At 48.0% G+C, this 6,453-nt stretch overlaps 1 protein-coding gene across 2 annotated transcripts in view; it reads right to left on the reverse strand.

The window, feature by feature from the left end:
* Pip5k1b (phosphatidylinositol-4-phosphate 5-kinase type 1 beta) overlaps positions 1 to 5,692 on the reverse strand; it is a 256,230-nt gene extending 250,538 nt beyond the window's left edge. The window contains exon 1 of one of the 2 annotated variants that reach the window (XM_021190213.2): positions 5,587 to 5,692. The gene's annotated coding sequence lies outside the window, so the exon portion shown is untranslated. Of the gene's footprint in view, positions 1 to 2,606; positions 2,825 to 5,586 lie in introns of those variants that run through there. The other variant, XM_029540159.1, reaches the window with a different exon arrangement.
* Between the last annotated feature and the right edge of the window lie 761 nt (positions 5,693 to 6,453).

A 6,453-nucleotide genomic window follows, 5' to 3' on the forward strand; every position in this document is an offset into this window, starting at 1 on the left:
CACACACACACACACACACTCACAACCATGCTCGGCTTTTTATGTGAGTGACAGACCTGAACTCATATCCATCTCCCCAGTATCAACGAATACAATTTTTATTTAGATTAATCTTGCTAAAGAAGAGCAGTAACTAAATAGTATTCTTAAACATGCTCGTTTTTCTAAATACTTCAGAAAGTAAAACTACATTAAAAAGCTGGCATCTATTGAGTAAATCCTGTTTATAATGGCACATGACCACAAGCTGGCATCTATTGAGTAAATCCTGTTTATAGTGACACATGACCACTGTAAGGTGCTGGATCTACTTTCCATCCATTTGCCTGGTATTCCTAAAGTGGCTTAGGAAAGATGAAAACCATTGAAATAGTTAAGAAACATCCAAAGATTTTAAACATTAATTTGAAGGTGGCTGACACAGTTTAGAGTTTCTCACCATTTGTAATAGCCTTAAGTTCCAAGAATACACACATAAACAAACCAGGATGCCAAGCCTTTTTCATGAAAAATATTTGCCTAACACCTGTGCCATACTTCCTACTCACTCAAATAGGTCACATGACGGTGAGCACAGTTTTTAACAACAAAAAAGTATGAATTAAGCATTAGAAGCCCATCACGTGGGCTGGAGAGAAGGCTCAGCCATTAGGAGCACTGGCTGTCCTTCCAAAGGACCCAGGGTTCAATTCCCAGCATCCCAGAGGGCAGTTCACAACTGTCTGTAACTCCAGTTCCAGGGGATCCAATGCAATCACACAAACATACATACAGACAAAATGACAATGCCCATAAACTTAAAATAAGATAAATTGCCAGGTGGTGGTTGCACATATGTTTAATCCCAGCACTTGGGAGGCAGAGGTAGGGGGATCTTTGAGTTCAAGGCCAACCCGGTCTATAGAGTGAATTCTAGGACAGCCAAGGCTATACAGAGAAACCCTGTCTCAAGAGAAAAAATAGGAAAGAAAGAAAAACCCATCATGCAGCATGTTCAACCACTGTATTTCTTGTGCCAGTCTATCTGTGAAGCAAGACACCTTCCTATGACTAGATATGTCTCTACCCTGGTCTTCAAACTCATCAGTCAGCATTACTGGATGCAGCTTAAAAACCCCCTAGTTTTCTTACAAAATGATGAACTTTCTACAGGCCTGTCTCCAAGCTTTAGTTTCACCCCAAGGTAATTATATCCCCCAGGCTCCCAACATGTACAATTAGAATCGTCTCCTGAGGCTCCAGGGGAAAGACTGCATACCCATTTCTAGGGTGGGAACAACGTTAAGCATGCCAAACATGCCGTGCTTTCAATTTCACTGCAATTTTACCAGGAGTCTCAAGGACTTACAGGTGGCCCATGGTATAATCACTCCCCCAAGCACACTGCTTGTCCTCTCAGTACCACAAACCGATAGGAAACAAGGGTTAGGGAAAAAAATACACTTCACATGGCTGGCTTCCTCCCAGTGGCTGGGTTCCAAGTCACCCCAAAGTAACCTGGTTGGCAGAGAATGCATGCATTTTCCTGAGAGATCATCATCTTTGTACGTTCTGATGAAGCCGTGCACAAGATGATAACGTAGAGAATAAATTGTACAAAAACCAAGGCCAGCCTATTAGTTTATTTTCAGTAGGGTATGGATGAAAAACAAAACAAAACAAAACACAAAACAAAACAAAAAACCCCTTATCAATGGCAGCCAGCTATTTTTAAAAATAAGCTTGAGGTTGATTTGTAAGAAACAAGTCAAACATTGAAAAATTAGTAAGACAAAAGGATGCTAGGCCCCTCCCTGCTCCTTTCTCAGGATCTTAGCAGAAACACCTCCAGTATCAAAGATAAGCCTTGAAGTGATGGCTGTGCTGAGCTACATAATGTGCTGGGCAGCTTCTAAAGAATTAAGGGGACTCCTCCAACTCCAGCCAATGCACTCATATGAAGGGAAATGATTCTTTCTTTCTTTCTTTCTTTTTTTTTTTTTTTAAACAAGTAACACACTTAGGACTTGGTATTTTTCAGAAAACAATAAGAAAGGCTGTAGACACACACACACACACACACACACACACACACACACACACATTATTTTTCTGCCTTAAATTACAATTTAACAGGACTACAAGCAAATGCAAATTAAAGTATGCATACTTATGCTTTTACTGGCTAGGTGATGGGACCACTCTTAGCGGCTGCCTTTATTTACCAGAACAAGATGATTCTGCATTTGTTTCTATTCAAATAAGTCCTTTTCTTCAAGGCCTGGAACAAAGTATTAATTGTGAATCTGCTGATGCATCTTCGTCAAGAGAATGCTAGCACACAGACAAGAATGGGCATTCATTTTCTCCATAACTGCATCTAGTTAGGCAATATTTGAAAATATAAATAGGAAAATAAAAATATACCTGCTCCAAAAATGATTGGCAAACAAGTTTTCGGCAAACCTCTACAGTTTCTAAAAGTCAAAACTGCACCCTCACTGTAAATCCTGGGACATCTTTGAGATCAAACCTCCTTAACAATGGTACATCAGCTCTGGCCTTGGACCAGCATCCACATGACCATGAGCCAGTCTGTTTACCCCTTAATTCTTCAGCTTTCTTACCTGTAAATGGTGCAGCTCTAGACGAGTTAGTATTGGCACTGGGATTCTTCATCAGAAGGAAATGTATCCCCAACCCAAGAAAACAGAAAGATCCATCAGCAGTATGTAAGAACCACTATATTTGTTGTGGTTCATTCTCCCACACATAAACCAAACCAAACCAAAACAGGTTTCTGTGTATAGGAAGGAGTGGAAAGAGAAGAGAATTCTTAAAGGGAACAGAAAGTAGGTTGGTTTCACTAATTAGGTTCCTCCTCCAAAACCACGAGGCAGTGTTAAGTGTACCTCAGCCCCCTTGAGTAAAAAGGAATGGTTGGTTTCTCTGTCTCTAGACATGCTCTTTCATAAAATGGCACAAGCCGGTTTCTAGGGATGTATCCTTTAGCCAGCTATACGTTCCAGACGAGAGGTGGAAGGGCACAAGAGAGAGGTGTTTCACATCATGAACTCAGGAAAGAAACAACACAGGTGATCAACAGTGAGCTCTGGTCCCTGCCTTTCAGAAGGCACAACTCACCTCTCACAGAAAAATCATCTCCTGTGCTGGGAACTTACATGCAAGGTGCTGCCTGTTTTATAATAGCATGCTGTCCTTATGAATGAGTTCATTCACCTCCATTAACTTAACAGGGTTATTTACTATATGCAAACACAAAGCTTTTTTTTTTTTTAAGTGCATATACAATACCAATTCGTACCTGAGAGAACTTTAACCTGAATACTTCAAAGTCAAATAGAAGCACGAAAGAGCACAGGTACTCGAGCACACTTTCTTTCCCTCCGTCAAGTGGTACACTGTCGAAACTGCCAAAGTCAGAAAAAATACTGAAGCTGGAATCAATGATTAGCTAACTCCCTTGGCTGATACAGGGCAAGATGGGTTTCTCCTAAAGGAAGTAATGCCACATTACTAGACACCGACGGATGCTAAAGCTGGCAAAAGAGACATAATTCCGTAGGCACTTTTTGTTTCCCATGAGAAACACTTTAGGCTCAGAGTATGATCTGGCACAAAGGCTTTGTCAGAGCTACAGCCCAGTTCACCAACCAGCTCGCTGAACAGAATGACCTCATCTAATCAGAAGTGGGACAATGACAGAAAACACAAAGCAACAAACTGTCAGGCGATTAGATGAACTCTCCCTCTTGGACCATTCACTCATAGGAGAAGTGATGTAAAACTCTCATGATGGCCTGTCCCTGAGTTTCCCCACATCTGCAAAATGGGAGCAGCAAATCACAAGGAGGCAGAACTGACCACCATGAGGAGAAGACAAGTTTGGCCGTTAAAGAAAAGAAAACTTCGCAAGTACAGAGCTGGCTCTGAATGAGGAACAGCAAGGCTGGCTTTGACTGGAAGGACCAATTGTCACTGTGATAAACCCCAGAGTCCAAGTCCCCTGTGCCTCCTCTAAACGTGTAATAAGCATCTTCACCACGCTTCCCTCAGAAGTGGTTGAAATAAGATAAGAATACTGAAAGGCAATTAAAAATTGCAAGACACTGATGCAAATATTAGGTGGTTTTTTTTTTTTTCTCAGTCCCCCCAGTCTTCTTAGTTTGGATAAAAATGTAATGTGGCTTTATCTGTAAGCACTGTACAACTTTTCTGCCCAAGGATGGCTGCACTTTCCATGGGTCCTCGGGGGTCTCCACCTTGTACACAGAACCCAGCATTTTCTTCAGCTCAGAGATCACACAGAACACATAAGGCTCAACCTTGAACTTGGTTGGGTAAGTTTTTGTTTGTTTTTTTTGTTTTTTTTTCTGGAGGTTCCTTGCAGGGGGTAGCCCTCTGAGAAAAGCTTCCATGAACCCCATTTATTCCATCACACTGGAGTCTAAGGAAAACCAGTCCTTGGACTTTGATCTGCTCTAACAACTGCAAAAACACTACAGCCTCTGCACAGAACAAGAGGGAAGTCTCCCGGAAGAGGGGCCCTCTACAGATAAGTTCAAGAGAACTGCCGCCCCGATTACTTCTTAGATCAGATTAACCAGGTGTCAGTACTTGTGGGCCATTCATTTTTACAGGAGGACCTCTACCAGGCTGAGAATGCCATCAAGGGGCAGAGCTGGGGCAGAGGGGAACAGGGGTGGCTGCTTGCGAGTCAGCATACTCTTCCTTTACATAGCATCATAGTAAATAGCAGATCCTGTTCAAAGTCCTGATTTCAGTAGACACGAAGAACAAATTCACTGACCTACCCAAACAACTTCTCTGGAACAGGTTTCTACCCAAGCATGCTGTGCACGGCAGACAGCCGGCTTGAGAGGGTGGGGGTAAGAAATGAGAACATGCTCGTCTGCATAGATGAGAGATAAGCAGACATTTGTTGTCTTCGGTTCTGACGACTCCTGGCACCAGAGTGGCAAATCCAACTCCAGAGCTCTCCCCATCCCCCCGCCCCACCCCGCCCCCCGCCCCAGATGTTGAAGCGTCACATTGACAGGGCCATTGAAGACAGGGGACTGTAAAAGTCAGCGGCTATTTTCAGGCTGGAACTGTATTTCACCTGTTCCACCCGGCGCCAGAGCCAGAATTCACTAGAACACCGACTCATGGAAGCCCCTCTGGACATCCCAGGGGCGCCTAACAAGTTCGCTGCTGTTTAGAAGCAGGGGAGAATGACGGAGAGACCCCTCCTGCTGCAACCAAACTCAGCAGGTTCCCCAGAAACGAGGGAGGGGTCTCTGCCTTAAGTGAGCCGGAGGGATCACCGGGTGTCACTGCGGCCCTAGGGATCAGGGTAGCAAGGCGGTCGGTGCCCACGGGGACTGCGCAGCTTTGGCCCCCGAGGAGCGAAGGTCCTGGTTTGACGACCACGGGCGCCCCCTCCATGTCACCCCCAGCACAACTCAGACAGGCAAAGTGGAAAGGTGGAGAGCAGGTCAGGTCCCAGCAGAGACACACAGAACCTCAGGCGCGGCGGCAAGGGAGGGTATAGGCAGGGTTGCCGGGGACGCGCAGGAAACTTACCTCCTTCGGCCGGCGTGCCGGAGCCTTGGCGGCCGAGACCAGTTGCGCCACCGCGGGCAAGTTGTCGGGATGTCGTGGGTTCTCCGGTGGCTGCGGCGGGCGGCGGGCGGGGCGGAGCCGGGGCAGCGCCGGGGGTGGAGGGGGGACGGGCAGGTGCCGGGCCCTGCCGCGGGGCCACACTAGGCTCGGACGCGCGGCGACGGGGACGCGCGGCTGCGAGTGTGCAATGCGCGCGCGCCGCGGCCGGTGTGCGTGTCCCCGCGTTCCCCTTCCTTCCCGCCGCTCCTCTGGCCGGCAGAACGGCAAGCGGACCACTAGGACCTGGCAGCGCCGGGCGGCGCGGCGAGGCGAGATCGGAGGATGGAGGCCGAGGAGTGGCGGCACCCCGCAGCCTCGGGCCCCCGCACGGCGCGCCGGAGTCCGAGCGGGGCGGGCAGCGAGCAGGCTGCACGGCGGCCGCGACTCCCGGAGGCTGCAGGCCCCGCCCGCCGGCCGCCTAGGCTCTTCCCCTTTTCTCTCCACCCCCTGCTCTGTCCCGCACACCCTGCAAGGAAGCCAGACCGGTTTGCAGCAGCAGAGCAGCCCGCAGTCGGACCTAACCCTCCGGTCGGTGCGTGGGAGATTGTGCACCCGGGCCACTATGCAGCCAGGACTCAGAGCAGGGATGAAGCGGCTCCCTGAGATATGCGGGATCCTCCAAAGCTCCAGAGCTTCTGGGAGCTTCTCAGAGTCTCGAAGCCTCACTGCTGCGGACTGTGTTGGGGTAGGGCGTGCCGCTGCCAGTTTCCCTGGCCACCAGTCGGGCTATGCCAGACTTGACTCCTCTTCCTTGAGGAGCCAGCACTTAAGCAAGCAGAGCCTTCCCCT

The sequence above is a fragment of the Mus pahari genome, chromosome 1 (assembly GCF_900095145.1).
Source record: "Mus pahari chromosome 1, PAHARI_EIJ_v1.1, whole genome shotgun sequence".
Taxonomy (NCBI): Eukaryota; Metazoa; Chordata; class Mammalia; order Rodentia; family Muridae; genus Mus; species Mus pahari.